General features: G+C 42.3%; 1 protein-coding gene across 6 annotated transcripts in view; it reads right to left on the reverse strand.

The window, feature by feature from the left end:
• The window catches only part of r3hdm2 (R3H domain containing 2), a 65,901-nt gene that overhangs the window by 36,222 nt on the left and 16,992 nt on the right, over positions 1–12,687 (reverse strand). Inside the window, exon 1 of one of the 6 annotated variants that reach the window (XM_072684748.1) lies at positions 978–1,014. The exons of the other annotated variants lie outside the window; for them this stretch is intronic. The gene's annotated coding sequence lies outside the window, so the exon portion shown is untranslated. Of the gene's footprint in view, positions 1–977; positions 1,015–12,687 lie in introns of those variants that run through there. 6 annotated transcript variants of the gene reach the window in all.

The raw sequence follows: 12,687 nt of genomic DNA on the forward strand, positions 1-12,687 counted from the left end.
TATTGCAATTACACAAGCTGTGTGTGTAAACCTGAACACCTGCGTCATGCTGAATTCAGTTATTACAAAGAGTGTCTGGATACTTTTGGTCATGCACACAGAAAGCAGTGCCCCAAAAACGATTTAGAGCATCCAGATGCAGGTGGGTCATTAAAAATCCTGCGATTCAGAAGTCGCGGCACGCAGGCGGTGAGAGCCTGAGGCGGTTTGAGTGAAGGAAGTAGAACAGCCTGTGCTGCAAGAATGAAGAGAGAGGAACCTCCAACAGTGACGTCATACTGCAGAGAGAGAGAGGGGGAGAGAGAGGTAGGAGGGAGAGGGGGGGGAGAGAGAGCGCGAGAGAGAGAGAGAGAGAGAGAGAGAGAGAGGAGAGAGAGAGAGAGAGAGAGAGACAGTGTGTGGAGCAAGAGACAGCCAGCAATAGAAACACATGCAGAGAGAGCAAGGAAGGGTAGGAGAGAAGCGAGAGAGAGAGAGAGAGAGAGAGTGCGAGAGCGAGCGAGCGCAATTGCAGAAGAGTGAGAGAGTGAGAGAGAGAGAGCAAGAAAGTGTAGGAGAGAGCGAGAGAGCAAAAGAGAGAGAGACAAAGAAAGCATGCACAAGAGTGAGGGAGTGTGCAGGAGAACATTCAGTGTAGGAGAGAGTGCGAGTGATGCTTGCACAAGCGCGAGAGAGAGAACGCGAGAGCAGGAAAGAAAAGAGCAGGGCAGGGATTCCCAACTGCAGAGAAGACGTCATCAGTAATGCATGACACTGTTGACCAGTCACACACACTCAGCCTTACACAACATGATTACTTACACACGCGCGCACACACACACGCACACACGCACACGCACAGTAGAAGTGCCTTAATCAAACGGTAACTAGACAGCTACTGTAAATCTAAAGAGAATTTATCATGAAAGAAGAAAAATGACGATGAATGAGGAAAGCGAATGCTCATGAATGAACACTCTCTCCATCGCTCACTCTACCTCGCTCACTCGCTCCTTTCACAGGACACAGGGTTGCCAAGGCGACGGTAACGTCATTCTCAGCTGCTGCCATTTGTGTTAGTGAGAGAGAAGGGCAAAGCGAGGGATGATATTAAAAATAAATATTAGGGAGGGGAGAGAAAGAGAGAGAGAGAGAGAGAGAGAGAGAGAAAAAAAGGGCAAGAGGGAGAGAGAGAGAGAGAGAGAGAGAGAGAGAGAGCGCGAGAGAGACACTCACTTGTCAAAGACAACCACCACCTCCCACCATGTTAAACAACGTGTTCAGGGCGGACTTTGGTAACCACGGAAACCATGTGTCCTGGTCTATGTTGTCCAGATCACAAACAACTAAACCATATGGGCTTGTGTAAGACCACACACACACACACACACACACACACACACACACACACACACACATACATACACACACATACACACACATACACACACATACACACACACGCAGTGACCTAATTTGCAGTGTTGAACTGGGTTGAAGCAGCCTCTGTTTTCTGGAGCTGATGGGAACAGTAGAGCACGACTGATTCCTGAACAGGTTCACTTTGGCTCAGAACCTCCTCACATGGTTTTTAAGCTCCTACAAGGTCCTGAGGTCCAGCAGAGGTGGAAAGTAACAGTTCAGGACTATGGGTTCAGCAGAATAACAGAGGTACAGCAAATCTGAAAAGCCAATCTGAGGCCATTTGAGGTCTGATCGACTGTCCCAAACGATCTACTGGTTGGACAATAAAATAGGGGGATAGTGACAATACTGATCTTTTCAGCATGTGTGAAACTTTTTTTTTTTTTGGTTGTGGCAATACTGGGACTGAAACTGGCGATTTCCTGGCGATGGGGTGAAAGAGGAGAATGTGACTTCAAAGCCCCCATCAACTGGTGTACCTAAAAAATAGCTGAATACTAAAGCTTTGCCACAGAATAAGTATTTACCAAAGTTATATTCAATATGTATTTCTATATTACGCTCACAGGGGTAGCCATTTAGTGCTGTTAAGCCATTAAGTCTTTACTCCGCCTCCCCTACAAGTGCACATTACTTTTACACATTCAACAAATATGGGAGTTTCAGATCAACACCAGACTGGTGACATTCTATCAGCACTGGCTTTAATGGGGTTCTGCAGCCGTTTGCGAGGTCTGCACTGCAACTACCAGGTGAAAGATTACAGAGCCATACAGATCTCGTGCAACACTGCAGCAACTCTCAAAATATAAATCATATGATCTGATCAGCTCTCAGGACCGGCAAAATTACTGATTACTGATACGTTTTAATATCATCATATCCATATGATGCATAGACAATGGATCTTTACTTACAACAAGTGTGTTACTCTAACACACACACGCATTATGGGATCACACAGTCATGGGTTGGCCAAAATTTTAATTTTGACTGTAAATGGCATGGTCATACTATCTATAGACTGTACATTTAGTGTGAAGTGTGACATGGCTCTACCCTGGTTTTTTTTTATGGAGGATGCCACCTGCTGCCTTGCAAAACTTGCTGATGGAGGATGCCACTAAGCACCCCACAGCAACCACATGGAATACCATAGCAATCACCACATAGCAATAACCAGGCAAATACCAGCAAGAGGGAACCACCTAAGCTGACATTTTCGGCAGGAAATAAATTATGTATATAGGTTTACACACACACACACACACACACACACACACACACACTTTTACATATCTGTGCTCACTGGGCTATGGGAGCATAAATGCCAAGTGTGGACCCGAGGAGCAGGTACAGTTGGTTCCAGCATTGAAAATTTTGCAACATCCATGCTCCATGCATGTCTCCCACATTCCATGTTAGTCAGCGTTTAAAAAGCACAACAATAATAACCCTCACCAAATACTAATTGCACATTTGCCAGCAGCACAGCGGTCTGCTCATATTGTGCAAGCGAGACAGTCTCTCCCAGCAGAGCAACTGTTTCCCCTCTCCTCCTACACTTTGCTAGACTGTGCCTATTTTTGACCGTTTCATTCTGAACTCCCTCCCTTCCCTGTAACAAAAAGTCCTGGCTCCATCACCACACAGCTGAACAGCTTTTCAGACATAACGTTCTCTTAAAAACACGAGTCCAGCATTACCTTCTTCGCATCGCAAATAAACTCTGTCCGCATGGGCTGTTCCAGAAGGATTCACAGGATCATCAAAAAATGAACTTGTACGCAGTACCCAGGAGAGAAGCACCAAACGCCTACGCTGTCCTCACCGAGCACAAAGTGCACCCACTTCGTCTTAATCAGATCTTACTGTGCTTACTATGGTCAATATCTCAGGACAGTGTTAAATTAAACTGCAAATAGACTCTGGCTGGCTTCAGTACGGCCCTCCTACCTGCTTCTCCAGAAGGCTGCACACCGGTATCGGAATCGTATCGGTACGGGCAGAGAACAGCTTAAACTGGGGTGTGCTGGAATCAGATTTGTCTGGGTTTGAGTGATGCAGCATTAATGTGAAACCTGCAACATGAAAATACCTAAAACATCTCAGTAAAGACATCAAGGAATGGCTCCAAAGAAAGAGAGAGTTCTGGAATGGTCAAGTCAAAGCCTGGATCTTAGTCCTATTGATTGATGCCGTAGGATAATCGGACTGTGGATGCAAGAAACCCCTCAAACCTCCCCTGTGTGAAAGAAATCTGCTTGGAGGAGTGGGAAAATGATCTCTTAGTTAATGGCAGGGACTGGAAGACTGTTATATGGGTACATCTAGTTGAGGTTATTTCAGCAAAACAGGGAAGATACCAACCAACTTTTTTCCTCACAAGAAAGCTGCTTTTCTATTCATCACATTTGACAGATAAAAAAAGTATCATTTTTAATACCTCGATCCCTCAACACTATTCAAATTTTCTCAAATTATCCATTAGATCCAGTAGAAAAAGTCTTTACATTAATCAACATGCATCATTTTCCTTGACAGATTTCTGAATGAAACATGGTAGGTAGGTTGGTTGGTCCTCTAAGCATTGCTGATCAATGGAACATGATCTTACTGGTTAATATTTTCTGCTCTAGCTGAACCACCGTGAAGTTATCAAACCTTATGACTTCTCCAAGGTGGGCAAGGTGGGCACAGCACACCTCAAACAAATATGGGTACAGCCGTGGTCTGAAGGTTAGAGAAGCGGCCTTGTGACTGTAATGTAGCCGGTTTGATCCCCTGAACCAACAGGACTGAAGTGTCCTTATGCAAGGCAACTAATCCCCAACTGCTGCCTGGGTGGTGCAGCTATGGCCGTCCACTGCTCCAGACATGTGTGCTTACGAGTTCAGTGTTCCTGCCTAGGGGGTATTCCAGGTCCGGATATATCATGGCCTTGAGCAGAAAGGGGAGGATGAGATGAAGGTCAGGCTGACTTTAATGTACGATTATGTAACGAGACTTCACGCGCAGGTCATTTCAACTGGTCTTTCGATCATAACTGGTTTGGTCTTTCGATCACCGTCCAGAACCTGCAACTGAAATGCCCAACACGTTGAAGGTAGTGTTTAGGAAGTGCTTCAGTCAGGCCTGTTCACAGTCAGCCAGGTTCACTACTGGAGGTCAGTCAGTGGGCAGAGGAGAGAGGATGAAAAGACCCAATCCTTGCTATCCCGGCTTTCTATTGCAGTCTGCTGCACCCATCCCCAGTGGCTCTAATGAGTTTAGGCTGCATCAGAGCTCCAGTCGGATCAGGTGAGCAGGTAATCGCACAGGGGAATGAACGTGGGAATCTATTTTTCAGAATGGGAAAGTGAGATGAACACTCATTCATAATCGAAGCGCTGGAATACGTTTAACAGTAGACAACAGTGTGTCATGAAGAGAGGATTCCCTTGTTTAAGAGCCTGCACACAAACACACAGTCACAGACACGTGGTGCGCATGACTGATTAACACGAAACAGCCTGTCAAACAGATGGAGAACGAAGCAATGAAGAAAATGAAAGAGAGGGACGCAAGGGGGGGGGGCACAAAACTAAATGAATGGCAAAAAGGGAGCCATAGGAGAGAGAGAGAGATGCAGCTGCAGGACTGATAAAAGAACGGGGGTAAAGGAAGAAGACTGAAGGAGGCAAGAGGATAGAAGGAAAGAGAGAGGGAGAGAGAGAGAGAGAGAGAGAGGATGAGTCAGAGTTGGTCCCACTGGACTGAGTGGGCTATGAGGGGGAGGATGGCGTCAGCAGACTTGAAGATTTACGAGAAAAAAGAAGGGAGGAAGAGAGTAAGAGAGAGAGAGTTTGCTTAGAGAGAAGGAGGGGGAAGTATGAGGGCTGCAGAGGGGGATCCTCTCTGACGGAGCAGAGAGTGAGAATGAAAGAGATGGGTGGAGAGCAGGACACAGGCATAAGCAGGAGAGGGCTGGTCATAACTGATGCCAGACAGCTATGAAAATGGTCACTTTAGGTCATCTCTGCAGAGCTGGAACAAAGTAAACAGCTGTGGGGTTGTATAAGCCTGAGTGCAAACACAGGTGTGTGGATGTGTGTGTGTGTGTGCGCGTGTGTGTGTAAGTGTTCGTCAGGATGAGAGGGAGAATGGGTTAAATCTCTCTTCTAGTTCAATGTTCGATTCTCTAACAATAAGTGTGTCAGGTTAAAACCTGTTTTGGCTCCCATTACAAACCTTATGCAATTGCTCCGTTTCCTCCTGTTGGGGAGAGAGAGAGATATAGAGCGCACAAGAGAGAGATAGAGAGAGAGAGAGAAAGCGAGAGAGAGAGAGAGAGAAAATTCTCAATGATGAAACTGTGTGCTACTGTGCCATTGGCTGAGGGCTTCGCCAATGGAAGAAGCAGCTCCATGGCAACAGGCTCTGTCACCAAGAGAGAACAGCGATCTCTCTCAACCCCCATCCGGCTCACATCAACCCTGTCCCCCAATTACACACACACACACACACCTTTCTGAATCACCCCAATTATCCGTGTCTGACAGAGTAGTTCAGTAAACATACTTATTCGTTCATTCTCTCTCAAACACACACACACACAAACACACACACACAGCAGTCTTTTCATTTTCTTCTTCCGGTCAGACAGGTAGTAATGGATTTGAGTGTACACAGAAGCTGGGAGATCTGCACACACTGTACCCATCTGCACACAATGTGGTTAAAGTTTCTCTCACACAATAAAGACACACAGTGGCTAATTACACAACTGTACACACATTGCCGAAACAGTGGTTGTTCCATTCAGAAGGAAAACAATGGCAGCAGTCATACACGCCATATCATACCTGTTGTTCACCAAGACTGAATACTGCATATTCCTCTGAACACTCAACTGTTCTTGCATCTACCAAGTTACAAGCCTAGAACTGTTACTGGCTTAAAGAATCTTTTCTTGACAAATGTCTGTGGACTAGACATGCCTTCTAAAGAATGCCTTCAGCTACTTTAGGTTGGCCTCATCGCTGACACAGATGCCCAAGATGCACCATGCCTAATGTCAGGCTTGGGCTAGAAGCCCCTACTGTGCTCTCTGGAATGATGGTTGGTGCTTCATCCAATACTTTTGGGAGTTGAGGAGTTGGGGATGAGGTGGGGTGGTGATCATCCAACGTCCTGACCTCACTTATCGCTCTTGTGGCTAAATGCAATCAAATCTGCACAGCAAGGCTATCTCAAATCTAGTGGAAAGCCTTCCCTGGACAGTAGAGACAGTTACAGCGGATGTAATGCAGCATACTGTACATACATATAATTGCACTGGGAGTTATTGGTTTTGTTCGGACTGCCAGCCCAAATCAGATTTTTGGCATATCTACACTGTTTCCAGATCGATTTTTTTATTATAATAATAATAATAATAAAATAATAAAAATAAAAAACACAAACGAAGGAAGCCATACACGTGATTTTGATTGCATGGAAAATGCTGAAAAACATACAACAAAAGGTCTGAAGGAAAACCCACTCAAAGCACTAGTATGGCAGATAGGAAAAGTTTTTATGTTCCACTATAAACTGTTCTGTTAGCTGTTCTGTTAGCTGCACACTGCTCAGGTCTGGGGATAATGTCTGTTAATGGTGCCTAGAGGACTCCAAATGACTAGAACTGGATTAGACTTAATATCGCCGATACTCCATCCATTAGAACAAGCCTGGATCCGCCCCATTCTCAGTCCACCTACTCGTACCTAGTAACAACTACCTAATTATTACTGTCAATTAACGATAAGTTAAGAAATTCAGAGCCAGTCAATAACCAAAGTCATGGAAACACCATCACTGTGCTGACTTTTTTACATTCACTGAAAAGAAAAGAAAAAAATCCAGCATAGATTTTCTGTCCTATCTGTGCGAATTTCAAGCTACATGCTGTAGCTCACGTCTCTGTTTTGATAGAGGATCAAAGATCTCTGAAACAGCTTTCATGATAAAGACTGTATTTTTCCTCAAAGCTGGTGTGATGCAGCACCGTCCAACATGAAAAATAAATAGCTGAACATGACCTACATATATACAGTTGCTGCTTCCCACTCAGGTAAGTTATGCAAGAGGTCTTAACAACTTAAACAAAATAAGGACCCCTAAAAAAAAGACATTAGTGAGTCAGTGATCAATATTAAAGCCATGCAACTGTGCCACTGACACTTTTTGCTATTCATGTCTGAGAGCATGTGCAAGCTTTCAGCCCATCAGTGCTGGTGGCATCACATGATGGGTGAGGCAGGGTGTGTGTGTACTGTTGTGAATCTCTGTCTTTTCTATCAAGGCTTTGAGAATCTGTCTGCAGGTGCATAGATGCTTCCCCACACCCTCCAACAAACTGTACCCTGATGTCTGAAGCCATCAACGCCTGCCTTCAGGGAGTTAGCATGCATGACATCACCAACTTCCATAAACACCATCCTGTAACTCCTCCAGCAGCTCAAGGCGTGCAAGACTCTTTACACTCTTCAAGACCAAGCATTACACGACCACCTGCGGTGTTTAAATGCATGCCTCGCTGCTTAAACCCAGGCTAATGATTCAAATCAGTTGATCATGCCTGAATGGCGACTGTGGTTCCATCGTCACTTTTTCTCAGCTCTGTTAAGAAGTTCTTAAAAGGCAGATGCTGGGAGTTAAGAGTTAGAACTACTCATAGAGCTCAGAGAAGCAGATGGCTAGTGTAACACACCCTCCACCACACAAACGCACAGCTGAACACAACTTTAAAAGACAAATCCTTCAAACCCCTCACAAGGCTCTTAGGATTGAGAAAGGGATTGTACAAAATAAATAATACAAATTGAAAAATACTTGAGTAAAGAGAAGCATTTGTTGCGTAACATGAGCCAACTATTTCTCCAACACACTACAATGAAAAGTGTTGTATTGACATTCATAATATCAGTGAAACTGAAAGGATTGGCTAAAAACACCTTACCAAGGTTTAAGACATGAGTCAAGTGAGCAGCAAACTACACAAAAAAAGAAAAAATGAATTGTGTGTGTAATAATATATATATATATATATATATATATATATATATATATATATATATATATATACACACATACATACACACACACACACACACACACACACCTATATATTGTATATATAAATATAAACACACTCAATAGTTTCATGTTTAGGTTCATGTGCCATAGTTCTGTTCATTCCAACATGAGACGTCAGAAAAAAATAAAGATATTGGGACATATCCAGCATAATTCATATTTCTTCAGGTATCTTATATTCATATCATCCAACTCTACTCTCCAACTCCATAATACCATAGTCTATAACAGCTGATTTTAAGGCACTTTTGATTGCTGTATGATAGTCAACAGTAATGAATACAGTGTCATCACCCACCCATACCTTTGTATCTGTTATGTGCCCACCAATACCATTCAGTTTATCATTTTCGGCTTCTCGCTCTGGTGGTCTGTGAGGACCCTCACTGTCGCATTGTCGAGTTGGTGCAGGAGCCTTGGGTGACGTAGGTGACCTGTTAGTGCTGGCACTACCCATATCACACAGAGCCATGCCATCTGCTCAGGTACTACTTTCCTCCAAACACGTACACACACACAAAAACCCTCGCTGTACCCCTCCTCTAGCGGTGCTTTCATTCTCCCTCTCAGACTGTTACCGATCCCCCTCTCTCTTTCCTGCGCAAAAATGTTCCTATTTTCATCCAGCCCCCCCTGCTGCTTCAACTCAAGCTTGCTCTGAAACAGAGAGACAGGAACAGAGCAAAATGACAAAGAAATCTATGCTAGAGCTTCAAAGATTCATCAAACAATATTGACAAAAGTTGATTAAAAGGGAAAAAAAAGGAAATCAATGTGCCAAATACTTCAAATATGCTCTACAGTGTGTTTCTAATAGACTGCAAAACCGTGCAGAAAGCATTGGGGGCTTCTATTGTTCTAAATGAAAATAAATCATTTGCCATACAGATATTGATCTTTTAATTACAGGTTGGCAATATGACAATATTTTAGCATTAAGTGATCATGTCATTTTTTGAGCAGATCAGATATATTGATATATTGTATAATACTATATAAAAATAATACACTTAAGTTCAAGTGTCTTAAGGATTGCATCGTTTATTCATTTTATGTACAATTTGGGGACCTTGGCTATCTAAATGCCTAAAAAAAGAGAAGAGAGGCCACCTAGTCCTAACTTTACTGAAGCATCAGTAGAACTTGTGCGCTGGTAGAGTTAACATGGTAGAGAGGCAGTTTAAGGGGTAGAAAAGACATTGTAGTGTCTTAGATCTAAACGTACGTCACCACCCAAGCCCACACCACTGATGCACTTTGACTGTATGTCACAATATTGTGACACATATTTATTCTTTATATATTGTGCCATTATTTTCAACAGAAATACATATATAATAAAAAGGAGTATGAGGTAAAATGACTTAATTATTGCTGCTCAGTGGGGGTGGAACAAGATACTGGAAGGAATTAGTAAAAAATATATGTGGATGTTGAATATAATTTCTTAATAAATACATGTATATCATATTGAGTGTTTTTTCTGGGCTCCATCTGGGTCTCTTATCCACTATAAGGTTTTGATGTAAGAACTCAATCCAGTGTTAAAGATGTGCACACATTCAGGAATTCTGCGCCACTGTACGAAAGGTACAGTAATTCTGATCACTAAACTATGTAACTTAAACACACAATACACTACTATTCTCCAAATAACTCTCAGGACTGATACAAACTCCTGTTGCATCAGTGCAGAGCTAACGCCGTTCTCCACCCGGAAGCAAGTTTGCTACTGTGACAGAACTCGGACTTCTCCAGAAGCCCATTATGTTCTTAAATTTGACATTTAGGTTCATCCCATAGCCGAACTCGCTTACCGAAAGAGGCGTTTCCTTCAGGGTAGGCGGAATAGCATGATGCATAATGCACACATGAAGCCACGCTTATTCAGGTTCAGACATTTTATCAGGCTTTTATTCAATCGGTGATCTTTTTCTCTTTGATGTTGTGGTTTGGAAATCTGACATTAAACAATAGAAACCGCCTGGACTGAATTGTTAAATGTTCTAGCAGCAACCTAGAGGCTTTGCACACCATTCAGTTAAATCGGATAACTGATGACAACACACACTCTTTATATCCTGAGTTTGTGTTTGTTCTGTCTTGACAAGGTTTATGATCAGCTGTAAAAGGCTGGAGTAACAAGCTGCCTCCATAATTATTTTTATAAGAGAATTTTATAGAAACATTTTTTTTGGAAAACTGCATTCATGAAAATTAGAACAAACTTTTTTTTTTATATATAAAATTCCTTCATAAGCTTATTCTTAGTAAAGCTTTTGTGAATCCAGCCCCTGGTTTGAGACAACAGCTGTTGTAAAAATGCTATTCAAAACAAATCTGAACTGAAATGAACTTTGCGACTTCCTGTGGTTTCTTGCTATAACAGCTATTTCAGTTGCAGCCTATTTTTTGAGCAGCAGACAGGTAAAGAAGTTAGTGAATTCAGAATAAAACAGAATAATAATAAATGGAAGATTTTGTAGGACTAGTGCAAAAAAAGGATGCCATCACGATCTTTCTTCTACACGAATGCATCTGATGCATCAGCCTCTTCCACTGAACACCAGGGAGTCTTGTAATATACATGTTTTAAAAAGAAAGCAGAACTGCTATATATAGTACCGTTTGAAGCTTCAGCTTGCATATCTCTGAACCCTCTGCTGCCCGTTTTATGTGTTTTAAGTTACTGTCCGCATTTTGCTGTTTTTTTTAGTTAGAAATGCATGAACAGTAGGTGGCACTTTATTGTGCGTTTGTATGCGTTTACCATCAGCATCAGTCTGACAGGTTCTGTTTTCCACTCACTGACTCCCCTAGCGTCTGGAGCTCCAGTGGTCATCACAATAGTGCCTATTTGTTTAAGCATATTTATATTCGGCTAACAATAAAAAAAAAAACAGACATAATTCTTCAAATCAGCTTAGTATGAATACAAAATGTAGAAGTTCCGTATTACGACTAGTAGAATAACTCACTGTTCGGATCAGACCATTGTTTTTTAGTCAATGGATCAGATTATTTTTTCAGATTAACAAAGAGATTGCAAAGTGGCATGGCTCGAGATTTAAACCTACGACCCCCAGGCCATAGGGGTTGCACACTAAGCCGCAGAGCCACTCAGAGCCAGTATCTCACATAGTTTATTCAATTTACTTTAGTCGATTACTCCACGGATCACACATCCTGAACAAATGATCCATGATCTATTACACCACTAGTTATGATGCATTACTCCCACCCACAGACGCAGGTAACAGAGTGGTTCCAGATTTTTCCTAGACGGCCCCCTCAAAAAAGTTTTGGGAACTTTGGGAATTTATGAGAATTTATTGGAATTAATAAGAAATATTGGATCATTTAAAGGAATTGATACACTATCATCAATGTACTGATTTTTTTTGTCAAGAGCAGACATGAAGGCATAATAATACAAATAAATTTACTATGGAAATAAACAGGTAATTATAGGAATCAACGGGAAGAAAATAGGAATATTTGAAGCTACAGGTGAGAAACTTACACATAGATAAAAAATATACTGAAGCATAATCTTGGCTTAAATAATTAGATATCATATCCTATGATACCAAAACAGTTGAAAGGTTTCTTACAATTAGCTTCAAATATTTCCATTTTATTCCCATAAATTCCTTTTAATTCCCATGGTAAATTTCCCAACGCCCCAAGTTCCCACAAAACCTCCTCAAATGTTGCAACCCTATGAATGAAGCACACAGAGACAAACCCATCAACAGCAGAAGAAGGTCTGAGGTCAAGATTGAAAAGGACACAAGGGCCCACTTCATGAGAACACATGGTAACCCTAAAAGATCTGCCTCTTAGTGAGAGAGTGTGTGTGTGTGTGTGTGTGTGTGTGTGTGTGTGTGCGCACTACCTCGACTTGATTTCCATTTGGATGAGTGTGTCTGTTTTTGTGCTTTTTGGAGTTCAAACTGCCACACTGTGCTAACCCAGTGATCAGTGCTTCAATACATCAATCAATAATCACTGCAAACTTAATCATCCACCTGAAGGGAGATAAAGACACAATATTGGGCTGTTGAGTTCCAATACAGGCCTCGTCTGGGGTTCGGTTTCTGTAAAGGTATAGATTGGCGTGTGCATGCAGAGCACAGTGATGTGATTTCTGATGAGAAAAGT

Source organism: Salminus brasiliensis, chromosome 7 (genome assembly GCF_030463535.1).
Source record: "Salminus brasiliensis chromosome 7, fSalBra1.hap2, whole genome shotgun sequence".
In the NCBI taxonomy this organism is placed as follows: domain Eukaryota; kingdom Metazoa; phylum Chordata; class Actinopteri; order Characiformes; family Bryconidae; genus Salminus; species Salminus brasiliensis.